This window comes from Rhipicephalus microplus, chromosome X (genome assembly GCF_043290135.1).
Source record: "Rhipicephalus microplus isolate Deutch F79 chromosome X, USDA_Rmic, whole genome shotgun sequence".
NCBI classification, from domain to species: domain Eukaryota; kingdom Metazoa; phylum Arthropoda; class Arachnida; order Ixodida; family Ixodidae; genus Rhipicephalus; species Rhipicephalus microplus.
The window spans coordinates 397,399,778-397,416,397 of NC_134710.1; the positions used below are offsets into that span (position 1 = coordinate 397,399,778).

The 16,620-nt window shown below is 42.7% G+C and overlaps 1 protein-coding gene and 1 long non-coding RNA gene across 2 annotated transcripts in view; both read left to right on the forward strand.

Annotated features, from left to right (window-relative positions):
• The window catches only part of LOC142777356 (uncharacterized), a 66,384-nt gene that overhangs the window by 38,198 nt on the left and 11,566 nt on the right, over positions 1-16,620 (forward strand). The window lies entirely within an intron of this gene.
• Positions 9,372-12,534, forward strand: LOC142776456 (uncharacterized). The gene is made up of 2 exons (XR_012887551.1): positions 9,372-9,597; positions 10,568-12,534. It is a non-coding gene; the product is annotated as an uncharacterized LOC142776456 (long non-coding RNA).

Genomic DNA, 16,620 nt, shown 5'->3' on the forward strand with positions numbered 1-16,620 from the left:
TGAATTCCGAAAGATCGTTATGGTGTCTTGTTTTCACGAATTTCGCGTACAGTAGATTTTTCTTCTTAATCATTTTCAGACATTCTCGCGTCATCCATTGTTTCCGACCTTCCTTTAGGGTTTCGACAGTTTTATATTTAAAACACTTATGGTAAGTTTTTCTTAACAGGCACATGAATATTTCATACGCCTCATTAGCGTTAACTGATTTATAGACAGGATCCCAACAAATCTGCGCAATTTCATGCCTAAAGGTGTCTAATGTTTTGTTACTAATTTTCTGTAATTTGTATGATTCTGGAGTTGATACTTTTGCACGATTAAGATACTCGTTGCGATTTTGAAACATGTATATAGGGTAGTGATCACTAATATCGGCAATAACAGTTCCAGATACGGTTGAATCACTTATGTCATTTGTAGTAAGTAAGTCGATAAGGCTTTTAGTATCTGAAGTGACACGTGTAGGTTCAGTAATAATATTAGCACACTCAAAGGCATCAAGTAGTAGTTGGAAGTTACCAGAGGTTTCAGTTTGCTGTAAAAGGTTTATGTTGCAGTCGTCCCCTATGATAATGTGCAACTTGTTAGCGCACGCATACGTAAGCAGATTTTCAAGAAATTGAAAAAACGCTTCTGTTTTTCCGTCAGGTGGACGATAAACTACCACATATACATACTTGTGACAAGCTAGTGATAATTCCTCATATTCTGGTGTAATCGCTGAAAAGTCTGAGGGAAGGCTGCAAACTAAATGGTCAGCAATTAGTTGCAAAACACCTCCCCTTCGACGAAAGGGCCTGTTTAGAAAGAACGATTTATACGTTGGCAAGCATAGTACCTCGTCGTTTCACGTGTACCAAGTTTCTGAACTCATGATGATGTCGAATTTAAACGAGAATTCGTCGAGAAATGTAGTTATATCATCGTGCTTGTTGCGAGCTGAGCGAGCATTTAAGTGCATGATACTGCAATATCCACTAGTGTAAGGTATATTAACATCACGTGGTAATATCGCCATCTTAACAAAAGGAAAAAAAGAAAAAAAAAGGTCGCGCCGAAAAAACGAAAAGTGCTAATCAGATAAGCCTACGGCATGCTAGATGCCCCGCGGCTGCTTGAATTGGCCGCGTGCATCTTGTGCAAGTCAGCTTCACATGTGATTTGAACTGCACGAGATGTTTCCGTTTCACGCGCAAATATTTTGCCACCACTTGCCCACGCGAAGCGCCAGTTCATTTCCCGTTTCCGAGCAATCGTCATATCCAGCAAGTTTTTCAGTTGGGGACAAAGGTGCTCATTTACGAAAACAGACTGGTTAGTTGTGAAACCCAGTTCCTCAGCTGTGAATCGAGTTCTCTTTGCTTTCTTAACGATGGCATCCCTCTTAGCTCGGCGATTAAAAACAACCACGATGTTTTCGTTCAGGGGGGCATCACTGCCTGCTTTGCTACGCCGATCGGGAACAGCGCTTGCATGAGGGCGTACCTCGTTGTTCTTTGCAACACCTTGGTCTGGTGCCGTGTTACTTTGCGAAGTGGCACTCCTCGCTGGCAAACAGTGGCATATTTCTATGTCTTCTTCACTTATTGGCTCCCCCAAGGCGTCACCAACTTTGGCAAGCAATTGCACAAGGTTTTCATTAGGGGTACGTGGGATCCCTTTGATTTCTATGTTTTTGTTTCGAGAGTATTGATCCTGAGCAGTTAGGCGCGTGGAATTTTCGTGCACCAACTTTCTCAAATGGTCTATCTCACATTGCATTGCCTCTTGGGACGCCCTGAGAGCAGCGTTTTCCTTTCTAATTTCAGCGCACTCTTGTTTTATATTTTCGTAGTCTTTGTTCATGTATTCAAGGCTCTCTCTGATTTCTTTCCGAATGTCGCGTTTGAAGTCCGCAAACTCAGTACCCATGATTAAAGGCCAAGTTACAGATTCAACAGTGGGCAAAACAAGTACGAATTTTGAAAAATAGGCAACAGAGACAGCGCTAGGATAGCGAATGAACTATACAAAACAGGAGGGCAAATGCCTAACCTGGGATAGATTGTCATTATCTTGGCGTAATAATAACAAGTAAACTAACATGGTGCGAGCACATAGAACAGTCACCGCTTCAGCAAAATCACTTGGCTACATTAAAAGATCGCTTACGTCCTGCCCACCGCAAATCCGAAAATTAGCTTACGAAACCTTCACGCGTACTAAACTTGAATATGCTTCTGCCATTTGGAATCCTCACCAAAAATACCTAGTCGGCGCATTAGAAGCAATTAAAATTGCGCTGCGAGATTCATCACCTTACAATACAGTTTTCGCTTAAGTATTACCAGAATCAAACTATCCCTCAACCTCCCTCCTCTAGAAATTCGCCGCAAAATCACTCGGCTCTGCCTTCTGCACAAACTATACCAAGACTTCCCGTCGCAACGCAATACCGTTCTTCTACCTCCCGTCCGTTCATCGCGTCGCCTCTTTAACTCCCTATGTTTACAGCGCTTACATGGTTCAAGTAACGCTTTCAATAAGTCATTTTTACCTACTGCCATTGAAGACTGGAATAACCTGCCTGAATCCATAGAGCACAAACGAAACCCCTTCAAATTTAAACAGCTAATCACAAATCACTTGATATGTTAGTTAATTTACAGTTGTTGCCGTTTTCTTCCACGTATATATATATATTTCCTTCTATTGACATTGTTTTTTTTATCATGTAGTTAGCTTTCGATTATGCTTTGTACCATTGACAATCATGCATCTGTTGAATTGTGTTTTTGCCTCCCTCTTATGTAATACCCCGCAAGGGGCCTTTAATGGTTCAATAAATGATGATGATGATAGTATTTCAGAAGAAACAAGTCGGCATGAGCACTACAATCGGAGAGCTGAACTAGTTGGTTTGCCTTCCTGTTAAGAGACAGGACATGCAAACATGGACACCAGAGAGAAATAAAGGTGCGCAAATGCCGACTAACAGCTAAAGAGATGCACAGCAGCAGAAAAGAAAGCAGGCATTCGAACTTGCCTGCGCATATCTCATGTGTCCGTGTTTGCATATCGCATATTTTAACTTTGCGTTCGTGATAACTATAAACCAGTTGCAAGAATTTTAACCTACGCATTTTCAATTCAGTTCAAGCACTTAGCCATATATGTATTGCTTCCATGCTAAAATGCTGCTCAAGTCTTTTCTCCTAAGCACTATGGAATATGAAAGCATTTCTTACGCAACATTTGTAGATAAACTGCAAGTCATCCCTAACTTCCTACCTTTCTTGGGAGATCTTACCAGGTAAAATGTCGACCATTAAGCTAAGTTCACTTTGATAAAGAAACAAAGCTTTCATAAGTCTCATTTATATTGCTAGATTCCCGTACATACATAAATTTACTGAAGAAATTGTGTTTCTAAGTTGTCCTATGTCTCAATAGATATTGTCAATAGTTATTCTATGTCTCAAAGGACAAAACTTACTTTTCAGCGACTCTGAGGTCAGCTAGCGTATCTTCACATGTAGAATCGTGTACTTTTGTCTTTTTGTAAATCCCATGCTCTTATTACAAAAGTGTATTTGGTGTGGTTGCTAAATAACTGAGCCATTTTTATGGGTAGGACCAATTCATCTGGTAGTATCCGTGTTGTGAATAATGGTGAGTGTTGGGCAAAGCAATACAAATGAGTCCCGAAACAAACTAGATCTCGAAGAGGTATATTTGCTGTACGTAGATGAAATATACATTTAATTCATTACAATGAAAACCGGTAAGTGTGACGTCATAATTTATTGCAATAGGGGAAAAAGCGTCAAAAGACACTCGGGGGGGGGGGGGGGGGCTTCGTGTTACATCACAGTATGTTCTCCAATTTAATGTTAAATAGCATTTCCAGTGGAGTGTCCTGGCTTTCTTCTGAAAATGAAAATAGTAACAAGACAAAAGCAATTAAAGGAAAACAGCAGACTGCAGGGTCTTTCTAAGCTTCTAGAGCACTAAAAACTTCGTAAAATATTCCTCTTTGAGCATCTTTAAACCAAAAGCGAATTTCTTATTTCATAATATTGCTGGCAGTAACTTCCACACCTGCCGAGCCAAAGGGAATATGTTTCCTTCTGAACTATTTTTATTAACAAGTAAACCGCTCCACGCAAACTGGCACACATCATAACTTGCAGTTTCAAAAACTTCGTGAGGCAAAGCTTACAGCAGGCGTTATACAAGTGGTAATAATCAATACCAAACTATTCAACACTTTATCGAGCTGGCTCATCCAGCTGGCTCTTCATGTCATATTGTCTTTTGTTGTGAAAATCTCATTGATTCCTAATCAACCATTGCTTCTCGCTGGCCGTTCAACTGCCACAAATTTCGCTAGTTTCTTAACGCGAATTTCCACATCTTTCTCTCAGAGAGGATGCTTTAAAGTAATCTGCTGTGACCTGAGCAAGGTTTTTGACGTGCTCAGCCACTCATTGATTATGGTCAAACATGAGCACTTTGATGTTGACTAGTCACTTTTGAACTTCTTGCAATGCTCTGTGTTTAATGTATCGTGTTATGTTGCCGTAAACGACCAAACGTATTTGCACAAAGTAACTAGTCAGGTCCCTGAGAGATCGGCATAAGGTGCAATCATATTTTACTTTACGTTAATGATGTTTCCTTCACCACTGAAATTCTTCCTTCCTCTTATATACCGATGTCATCAAGATATTCAAAGAAATTCATTCAGTTAATCACTGTCACTTGCTGCACTCAGTGTTGTGTTCCTTTTCTGAATCATGCAACAGCAACAGCTTTTACCTGAATATCTGAGAGATCAAATTCATGATTATCACTAGTAAAACACGTAGCGTCTCATTTTCACACTCGTCATGTACCTTTATGTAAAGTTTATGAGATCACGGATCTTGGTGTTCTTTTTGATGGCATGTTAAAATTTTCTGCTCACACTAATCAGGCTGCTTTATGAAGGCTTCGTTCGCTCGGCACTGTTTGCAGAAAATCTCGAGAACTTACTTCTCCTATAACCGTCCACAAATGGCAGACCGCAATACATCGTACTCAGCTTGAGTGTGCGGCTCTTGTCTGGAAAGACATTCTTCAATCCAGACTAATGTCATTGAACGAATCCAGAAGGAGTTCTAAGCGTATATAAGCATCGCTTCGCTAGAAAGGACTTTATATTGTGTTCAAATCCTCTTGGATAATTATTATTGCCATCAATTTACTGCCGACAGTATCGCGCTGATCACTTGTTAATTCACAAGCTAGTTCGCGGTACCATACCGCGTCCCTAAATTTATTTCTCAATTGTGTTAATTTTGGAATTCCGTAAAATTTAACCAGAAAGAATGGACTCTTTTATCTGCCCGCCTGTTTCTTCCAGCCCTTTGCCGTTCACAGACTACAAAGTCTCTGTAATGTTATTTTTCTAATTTCAACAGTTTTTGTTAGTCAAGAGTCATTGTTTTCATCCAAGCTTTACTCCATCTTAGCATAGTTGTTGCACATAGTGCAAACTCATCCCTTCTCCGTCTTTCAGCCAGCCTTCCGTTTAGTTTCATATATGTTATATTATTTTTTCTTCTCCTAGAACATTTTTGCGTTGTTTGGTTTACGTTATTCACCTTTTGTGTTAATTTCTTTTTGTCATTGCATTTTGGTCCTTTTTATTTGCATTACCTTATAAGTATATTGTGTGCAGTAGTGTTTATTTTTTATTATATTTTTCTGTGTGCCTCCACAGAGACTTCACGGTTGATCATTTCACTAGACAAATAAATATTTGATTATTATCATCACTAATATTAATATTCTTATTATAATATGAAATAAGTCCTCATTAGCTGAAATCACAAGTATAAGTATACATCTAAAGTCCTGTTTGACAGATGAAGTGCAGACGCACCAATTGCCATTAATGCGCACCAGTCGGCCATAAAAAACATAAGCGTTCATTGATTGATTGATATGTGGGGTTTAACGTCCCAAAACCACTATATGATTATGAGAGACGCCGTAGTGGAGGGCTCCGGAAATTTAGACCACCTGGGGTTCTTTAACGTGCACCCAAATCTGAGCACACGGGCCTACAACATTTCCGCCTCCATCGGAAATGCAGCCGCCGCAGCCGGGATTCGAACCCGCGCCCTGCGGGTCAGCAGCCGAGTACCTTAGCCACTAGACCACCGCGGCGGGGCAACATAAGCGTTCAATCAGCTATATAGCAATGCATGGAACTTGACGATTCAATGACGCACATGCGGTCCTTGTTAATGACAAATTCATACTTGGCCATTAGATGCAATGTTTTCTGATATCTCATAGGAAGTATGCCATGCAGGTGTATTCCTCGATTGATGAGAATTCAATAAAAAGTTAGAATTTGTTCAAGCGCAGACATCACGCATTACCAAATCATTACCAGCCACTTTTCAAACGAAAAGGATACGAACAACCTGTCTATCCTACAGAAAAGCGACGCCAGCTTAAAGGAACGCTAATAATATCTTAATATTCTTCACGTGCCATTGTGAAGTTTCTTTTTTTTTATTCTGATATTCCTAATTTATTGTACAGCAGCGTAAATATATTTTTTTTTCTTACTACCACTCGTAACCAAATTTCGCCACTATATAGAACAGTTACTTCCTGAAGTTTATGAAAGTTAGTGAATGTGCGGCAATGCCCAAGGATCACAACGTTTTATTCTTGACTTTCTCTACAGCCATTTATGTGCTGCTTGATGTGGGGCACCATTCCAAGCGTTCTCAAACACAACAGTCGAACAAATGCACCGTCTGTGTACATGTAGTGATGCTGAACTTGTGCGCACAAGTTGGCAAGACATGCCTGCTCTGATATATATTTCTTACAAATGCTCGAACGAAAAGTTTTCAACAACAATAACTTTTTCCCGCCACAAAGAGTATTGCCCCTCTAAGGTCGGCAAGCTCACTCTTCAGTAGATTCACCGGGCTCACTCAGACTCAGATCGAGCCATGAGCCGGAGTCTGAGAGAGTTCTTGTCAGTAATCTTTTTTTTTTGGGGGGGGGGAGAGGCTGATTGCTATGAGTCCGGCTGAGAAATGTTTTAGTGAGTCTGAGTCCGGGTGAATCAGGTTTAACAAAATTTTGGTGAACCTGAGTCTAAGTCAGCCTTGAGGACGAGATGCATTTCATTAGTGTGTCTGAGTGAGCTTCACATTTTTTGCTATGCCACTTCACGTAATTCAAAATGGAAGCTGATATTCAGACACTAGACACTCTCTCTTTTTAGAGGCGATTACTCAAAACAGGCGCAGAAAACCTCATCTGACAGGCCCCCATTCCAGAATTGAGCCTCTCGCAAGGGCAGACCATTTAGGGGAAAAAATGGGGGGGGGGGGGGAGTTCAATCAAGATATCAGCTATACTCGGCGACAACTCGGCGACAACTTTCTGTGGCTGCCCAGCCAAGGCTACGAAGCGCAAGCACGTCTTTTTGTACTACACATCTCCATGTAGTCCACAAACGCTAACTTTTATAGGCTACGAAGCATAAAGGAAAGTATAAAATGAAAATGAAATAAAGATTATGTTCAAGATTGTTCACATTTTGATTCGGAAGGTTACACCCTGCACAACCCTCGTTTTTTGCTGTTTTCAGTTTTCGTGGTTTCGGTGTGATTTCACGTTTTTCCTGTACCGGTAAACAACGATGGTATCGCTTGGTTGCCGCAAGTTCACATCGAAGCTTCTTAGCAAGCATGAGTGCGTGTTCATTGGGTTATCCGTATCAATCGAGCAGGTAAAAACGAAGACAATGGTGCGTCGTGAATAATTTGTTTCACGCACATGCAATCACCGAGAATTAGTGTGCGAGCGATACCATCAGCAAAAGCGATACCATCAGCAAACCTCTTATCACGGTAGTGGCTTTAAAGGTCTCACCTGCGACCTGCCAGCTTCAGCAAAACCAGTTGCGACCTGTTATCACGATAGCGGCATTAAAAGTCTCACCTGCGACCTGCCAATCTTCGGCGAAACCAGGTGCTTGAAAGTGAAATTGCGATTTAAATTCTACAGAAAACCGATTACCTTTTTCCTAAATTGCGTTGCATATGTGGTCGGTATTTCGGCTCCCTTATGCGATCAAGATAAAGATTGCGCACTATAACAACATACCCGTCGGCGTCTAAGGATGAAGTAGTTCGTCGCGCTTTGTGATGACAGTAACTTATGATGAGTAAATTACCAGTGCAAAGCTTCGCCTGGGCAACAAACACATCCATGTATAATATACTGTTGACTGTGCGAAAACAGCGTTCTTGGACGAGTAAAGGTGGCCTTTCACATAGATTTATGAACATCACGCGCACGCTCATGACCCGCCATTGCCAAGATTTCTGATACCCCACTCTAAGCCAAAAATGGCCAAAATGGGAGCAACGGCTGTTTTTACTCCTTCAGACCGACTGTTACTCTCCGAAAAGACCAAGCGGAACAAGATGGCCGACTTGTTCGAGAATGGGGGAGCAACTGTATTCATTTTAAGTTTGTAAGGGAGCAACGGAAGGAGGAACCGCTGTAAATGCTCTCGTCACGCAACGGTTACTCCCCGGCAGGACACCGCACACAAATATGCATGCCGCCCACATTGATATTCATGGGCCAGATTATTGTTTGTTCTGTGTGCCAAACTTCACCAAACCAAAACAGTGATTTATTTTAGCATCCGTAGATAATAAGATAGCAGCGCTGGCTGAACACAGAAGGCCTGAGAATACAGTACGGCAAATACCTAACACACGCAGCAGCAGAATGGAGAGTTGGCACGTCAACGCGGACCGAACGCCGAAACACGTGCAAAACAACGATAAAAAAAGCCTAGACACGCCGTTCGTCCGCGAAGTAAGGGCGTCAAAGTCGATCAAGCACCGAAACACGTGCATAAGGAGCCCCCCCCCCCCCCCCTCCCGCCCAGATATATCGGAGAAGCAAAAAAAAAGCGGACCCAGACGCGCTTCTCATCAGCCATACACTTAGTAGCACGCTTCACCGTGTAGTTTGAGGGCAGAATGACGAATCTGCGCCAACTGCGCCCGCACGACAAGTGTGGCGCTGGTGTAGCAAACGATGTAGGTTACAAAGTAATTTTTATTCAGTGTTTATGTTGACTAGCACTAAATAAAAATTACACTCAACTTTTTATATTTATTTATGAGTTTTAGTGTACCTCAGTTTTTTTTATAATTGTATTAGGAGAACACATTGAAATTATTGCGCTGACGCCTGTGCTGCCACTGCTCGACGTTTTTTTTTTACGGCGCAACTAGGTTCGCGTTCGCACTACTTACTAATTTTCATATGGTCTGTGGTCGGCGAGCACATGGACGTGCGAGCTTCTGAGCTATGTTTTGATCGTGTGTGTGTGTCGCAGATTTGCGTTTCTACTTATTCGTGATGAAGGTTAGTGTATATTTATCTTTATGGAGCGCGAAGTAGTTGTGGATTTTGCTGCTGGGTGGAACAAACACATCGTAAACACGTCTTCAGCTATCTGCAAGCCTGTTCGCTCGTCGGACAAAGGACTGAGCATGCATCAGCGTGCAGGTGAGTGGCATTTCCAGCAACATTTAATGCTCTTACAATACATTGTTGAGTGATTGCGCTATTGAAAGAGAAATGATTTGCTCTTATTCACCGTATCCATTGCTAGCCGTATCGGACTAAATTACCTCTATTACCGCCTGCATGCCCTCTTGCTTCCCCTGTCACCACTGCAGTGCCAGTGTACTTTTGCAGTTAAAAGTTCATTTCCGCAACACTACCTCGCTTGAAAAAACATTGGGGCGGGGTTGTAGCTGCATTCATACTGGCACTTTTCTACCATTGGCTTTATGTAATGTTAACGGCTGAGTGTTGGGGCCTTGGGCCGCATTTTTTAGAGATGTAAAGTGTATGTAAATCAGTAAGTGAACAAATCATTGTCGCATCACTTCACTTGCATAGCCAGGCGGTTGCGCACAGAATTTTTTAGGCCGGGCGTAGGGAGCCCAAATTGACGACCATATTCGCTTGCCCGGCCTATTCAGACAAGCGGACCCCCCTCCCCCCTCCCCGCACGTCTAGAAAAAAAAAATCTGCCCACATCACTGCGTCACTTGCTTCACCTCTGCGCTGAACGTACTATTTTATAAGCGCACCATCAAGCGAGCAGTTTACATATTGACAGAACAATTGGAGGAGGAATGACCCAAATCTTTCAGATTTCTTTAGTGATGCAAAACCTTAGCAAAACTGAATATTGTAAAAGACAATCATAAATGCTGTATGTTCTCGTTAGCGCTGTCATTATTCTGCATCATGAAATCTTTATGCGCTGTGAAAACTTGGCATGCCGTTGAAGTCACATATCTACGTTAATACCAATCGACGAAAATTTCGACAACCTCAATAACGCCGTTTGGGATTTGCCGCATGCACATAATTAGGCTGATTCCTACTTGGCTGTTCTTAACCTGACTTCACTGCTACCAAATGAAACAATATTTGATGCATGTCTTTTACTTTTTTTTTTCAGGGATATGACACAAATTTGGTTATACTGCAGATAAAGATGCTCCCAACGATGCTAAAGTACAGAAACCAAGTGAATTTTGGTAAGTGCAGACTCTTTGTACTACGTATATGAAAGCATCGCTTTTTAGGGGCAAACTGTGCATGTGTTGGCCAGAGAATAGTTCATTATGCCACATGATTACACTGGCACTGACAATTCGACATGGCTCCGCTGGCCCGTGTGTGTGCTCACACTGTTACCGTTAAAATAAAATGTTTATGTTTTCATTGCAGGGATTGCTGTTTGTACTAAAAAGCCAACTGCCAAGATTTGTTTACGCTGGTACTCCTAAAAGTATGCTTTCCCTATTTACATGAATTTTGGCTTGCACAAAGCATAACACTTGTGCCTAGATTCACAAAGCTGTCCATGCGCAGGCCTTCATAACAGCGTTTCTTGACTTGCCTTTACCCTGTTTTCTGCAGATGTTTCGTGGGTTTAAAAGTGCCACAGCATGTTGACCTCCCCCACTCTGAAATATTCGCGTTCAAAGTTCCGCAAGAGTGGGCTTAACTTTCTTGTGCACCTCTTTGCTAGTCCAAGATACTGAAGTGTTATGCTCTTACTAGAGGTGGCAGTGTTTCTAATGTTTGTATTTCCATCACATTGACCAAGTATGCGATCTTGGCTTCACTGGTAGCACATCCTCAACAAATGTCTTTGTGGCACATGTAGAAGGCAGTACAAAATAAATAGGCAGACATTCACACCGGGAGCTAACTTCTAATAATGCTTTTTTTTTTTGGAAACCATGGTGTGCTTATTCCAATTTGTCTAACAAGCAGTAACCTGTTTGGCTGTGAACCAACAAGACGTTGAACTAATAAAAGCTTCACATCTTGTTGCTCTCAAATATATATGTATTGGCAAGCTATCTGTGACACTGTCAAACAAAGAATCAGAATATCTGTGCATGCCTTAAGATATATTGCTTCGTTTACATAACTCGTGGCTGTGACTCGTCAATCGAGTGAACAAATGCACCCTAGTTTTCTAAATTTAAAGCATTTTTTGAAGGTAGCACGGTCTACATTTATTTGTCTATAGTTTTGCCCAGCCGTTTGCGTCAGGTACAAAGAAATATACTGAAGATTATCATGTAGCCTTTGCAAATGGTTGCTTTCAAGCAGTCTTTGCATGCTTGGCTTGTGCCTACAGGTATTGCACAATTCAAGACGCAGCAGCGTTTGATAGAACAGTAGAATCTGGAGCAACTATGTGCACGAGCTAAATAAGTATTTTAACATGAGCGGACAGTACGTGTTATTTGCCACACACATGACCTCATTTAGAATGCCCATTGGTGAATGGGCTCATAGAAATGTCACTCAGCTGTGTATAGGAAACAAGTTAACTGAACCTAAGGGTATCTTTAACTGCTACAAATATGCCTTGTTGAGGTGCTGCACATTTTCTTCCAGAATATTGCTGTCTGAGACATCATGTGATGAGCGTCTACCACATCAGCATTTATATGGCTTGCCAAGTAACGTTTGGCCTAACCTTCCTTTTTTTCACATTTCGTTTTGCAGTAGACATCCTAGAATGTAAGGGCTGCTGCAGTGTGTGTGACTCATTGTTATGGATTGATTCTGGCATGTTTAACCTCACACTTCTATTTTTTTTCTTGCAGCAATGAGATGCTTCACCTATGCCTGCGGTGACGTTCTGCTGCGCTAGCCTGATGGAAACACCAGCTGCGAAACTTGAGTTCTTCAGAATTGGAGAAGTTGCCCTTCTCTCACCAATGATAACACAGACTGCCCTATGCTAGAAATTCAAGATTGTTTTTCCACGGATGACGCAGAAAATCTTTGATGTATTATGGTGTTTGTTTAGTGCTGGCTGTGGTGTGGCGAAGTCTACTTTTACGTGTGGTCACACGTCGCCACATAAAAAGAACAATAAAGCATTTATTTTCCTTTCAATATTGTCCACTTTTTGTGTTAGAAGCACCCAAGCTGTGCTCTTCCAACGAGCTCTCGCCATGTGTTAAGCGTGTGACAAGCATACTCGAGATAAATACTCATTTCCCCAAGGAGTAACTGGAAGCATGTGCAGTTGGTTTTCAGAGAGTAACTGCAAACACGTGGGAGGAACGGTAAAGAGTAACTGTTGCTCTTAGAAGAGCAACTGGTGGGAGTAATGGTTGGTCGGCAGGGAGCAACTGGTGGGAGTAACTGTTGGTCTGCAGGGAGGAACTGGAGGGAGTAACTGTTCATCCCCCGAAGGAGGAACTGAAAGGAGAGCAACGGTTCCTCCCTCTGCAGTTACTCCTTTTAGGAGAGTAATGGGAGTGGCAATGCAATTGCTCCCTGAAAGGAGCAACCCCTATACCCCTGTTGCTCCGTTTTGGCTTAGAGTGCCGTCGACGCCTTCGCGTTCTATAAAAATAACGTTGGCATCTTCAGAAAGTACTTGAGTCTATAAAAGAAGCAGAACAAAATGCTGACCCAGTAAGGACTGAAGTTTAGGAATGTTTTCGTGCACTTGCGTTGTTTTGCCGATTGCCCAATTCCTGCTAAGACGTGCCTTTGTTATCTGAAATGAACCGGAACGCTTCAATAAAGTTTCTTAATCTTTTTCGTTAAAAATTATAATTTTTATATTTTATTTCAAAACATTTAACGTTTGTTGACTCGTGCGGATGCGATAACGTACATTTTGGATGAGCTTGTGAAGCCGAAACCTTAAATCGCAGGCGAACGGACTACTTGGAGTAGTAGCACATGTGCAGAAGCTCCTCCCACGTAGCTTTGGCTGTGCTGCCACAGAAAGTTGTCGCGGAGTATAGTGTTTCCATTTGCAAAAAAAAAGTCACAGCTTTGCCGCAAAGGCGCAGAACTTGACGCGATAGCAACAAATTAGAAGGTCACACGCAGAATGGCAAGCAAATCGAAACATCTTCACGTTTCTAACGCACAAATGACGCATGAAACGTACTCACAGGCACAATTGAACGAGAATAAACGTCTCACTTTTTACTTCGCTGTGCCTGAAATGGGCGCCCTTTTCTCATTTTCTCAATTCTCAAACGGAGGCTGTGCAACAATTGCAGTGACCTTTGTGCGCCCCATGACTACAACAGAATCGTTCCAGTGCAAGCCCGACGCCAGCCAAGCCGTATGACTGCCCCATCCGGATAAGTGGCCGCGAGAGATGGTCCACTCCGCTGTCTCTGCAGGCCAAAGTATGCGTGAGAGATGAGCCACCGCGCGCTCATAGCGCCATCTTGCTGATATTACTGAAAACACGATAGTTCTCCCTTCTACATACCCACAAACAGCTGTAAGTGGTACAAACAAATAGCTTACCGTTTGAACGTTGAAGCAGGTGTCTCTCGATGGCTCAGTGGTTAACGCCTGCATTCAAGACGCTGAGGTCTCGCGTTCGATTCCGTGCCCTCGAGTCTCTTCTGTTTTTATTTTCTGCGTTTTGAAATATATAGATAAGTATATATATATATATATAGTGAGTGACGGCAACATCCACGCCGATGTCTAGGCTGGCGCCAAAATACAGCTGAGAGTGTCCATATATATGCCATCGTAATAAAAATTATGCAGGGGCCCTAAATCTTCACCTTTAGGAGTTGAACGCGATATCGATATCAAGTTCCTAGTGCGTTCTTCCAACACTTAGTTCTTGAAACCTTTTTGAACATGCTATGCACCTACCACGTGGCCTTAAGAAAATAGGTGAAGTAGCGTGTGTGCCTTTTCTAGAAGGTGACTGGCTTTAAACCACAAAGTGATTGTGATAATCACATGTTCTGATGCCCACTGGTGATGGGTGCTTGTACCACGCACTATTTGGGCAATATTTTACATTAAATTGTGAAGCATGTATACAGGGCACGTGTGTTTGTAAAGAATGGAAGCTATTTTCACTGCATTTCCAAGCAGAGGAAGTTTTATTCACCGTAAACTCACAAACAGACGCACGGCCGTGTGGTAGAACATCTACTTGCCACGCTAATGTCCTGGGTTTTATTCCTACTCGGACCCAAACAAGTCTGGATTGGTTCACACTCTGACCTAGGACTTTAAATCACTTAGTTTATTTTCATCATTCTCGATTTTCCGGCCACGTATAAGATAATGATTTTTCGCTCACAATCATAGACTCTGACACAGACGCCGATGCCGCAATTTCAGCGAGATTAGCTTTTTAATGCTGTTGCGTAAAAAGCCTTTCTCATGCATTCTACATAGGTCATTTCAGAAGTAGAGTTCATGTCACAAACACGTCGATAGTGATCCCCAGAATTAACGAGCTCTCGACGATCATTTATAAGTACATATTCCAGCAATTATGGTTCAATACGAGATGACCAAATGCGGTACCTCATAAAAAGAAGCTGGATGTCAGCTATCTCTGTGTAGCTCACACAAAAAAGCTTATTTGTAAGACGAACTTAGTTGTAAAAGACAAAACATGTGGGGAAAAGATGATATGTGGGCAGGGCCGCAAGAGAAAGGCCCGCGAGCCGCGTGTTGGAGACCGCTGCGTTCGATAAAGATTTCAATAAATGTAATGCCCCACCTATTAAGAGTAAATCTTCTGCAGCAATGATTAAAAATTCTGAAGGCTTGATCTATCCGAGTAGCGACATAACTGACCACCACACGACCACCCTTGGCCAACAACTCTGATTCTAGATTCGAGCAGCTGTAAGCGTAGTGTATACGCTTCTCTCGAATATCAGATTTTGTTTCAAGCTGTGATGAGTAAAGGAAAGGCAGGAGGTGCGCGCCGAACGCGGAAACACGGCGACAGTGCTTGAGAAGAGGAGTCACGTGAGTGCACGCGCACCAGCCACGTAGACGAAAATATTAGTCAGAGAAAGGCTCGTGGCATGCGACACAAGCCGAGAACGAGATTCCAGACGATGAACAGGCACTGTGTGTTGGGACGCCGAGCTACGAATACGTGAAAAACGAGCGCCGCTACCGCGACGGGAGCAGCTTGACCACCCGGTTTTGAAGATGTTGGCACGAAGAGCTCGTAAAGTGGTCGTCGACCTCAGAGATGCTCCCAAGTGAGGCTGCGCGGACTTGCCGAACCTTGCTCAGAAGCTCCTGGTGGACTCTCAGCTTTCCCACATCGCACTAGCAAGAGAGCAGCCCAGTAGAGTGGACTTGCGAGCAGAGCACACTTGTCATCAAGAGAGTTTATGACGAGGCTAAACCTAGCCTAGCGAGACCGAAGAAGACGATGAAGTCCCGAGACACCGGCGACGACAAAGGGCGGTTTGTTCGGCGGGTCCAACCGACGGCGACAGTAGGAGGTTGAGGAGAAAGTCAATGACGTACCTGAAAAACCTCAACATGGCATCTGAGAGAAGCCGACGTGAACTGTGAGATCATTCAATTTTGGATGTGCCATAATGGATTATGGCAGTGGTTAGGCCTAAGAACGGATTCAGGCTGCTTTGCAGACTACTTTGCTTCTACTGCTATTGGGGTAATTTTCGTCCTTGAGTGTTCGTTTCATTTTCGCTTTCGATTTTCGGTCTCTTATCTTTCGGGATAAAGTGTTGTTTGTGCCAGGCCCACCTCCCGACTCTCTCGATTCCATCCGATACAAGTGCTCCTGAGGTAACTTCGTGACACGAATTGGTGAGCTTTCCAAGAATTCTTCCTTGTGCGGCTAAGCCACGTTATCATCGGGGGTTGCAAGGTTGGATTGGGAGAATATATAGTAAGGGTCATTCGCGAGTTAAATCTCAATAAGAAGCATGGCTTAAAGTTCATTGAAAAGAATAAGTGGTAAAAAAATCAAGAAATTGAAGCATACGAATAAAAAAAAGCTGCTGCTCGAGTGCCAGCTGTGATTGGCACCAGCAAAATGGTGTATAAGATCGGATAAGTCTCACCTAAGGCTTACAGAGGAGATTTAGCGTGCCGTAGCTACAAAGTCCCAATTCATTTGAGCCGAGGAGCATTTAACATACGTGCTACGCAATTGAGACGAGGTTAGAAAGTGATGAAAGGAAAAGAACAAGCTCAGAT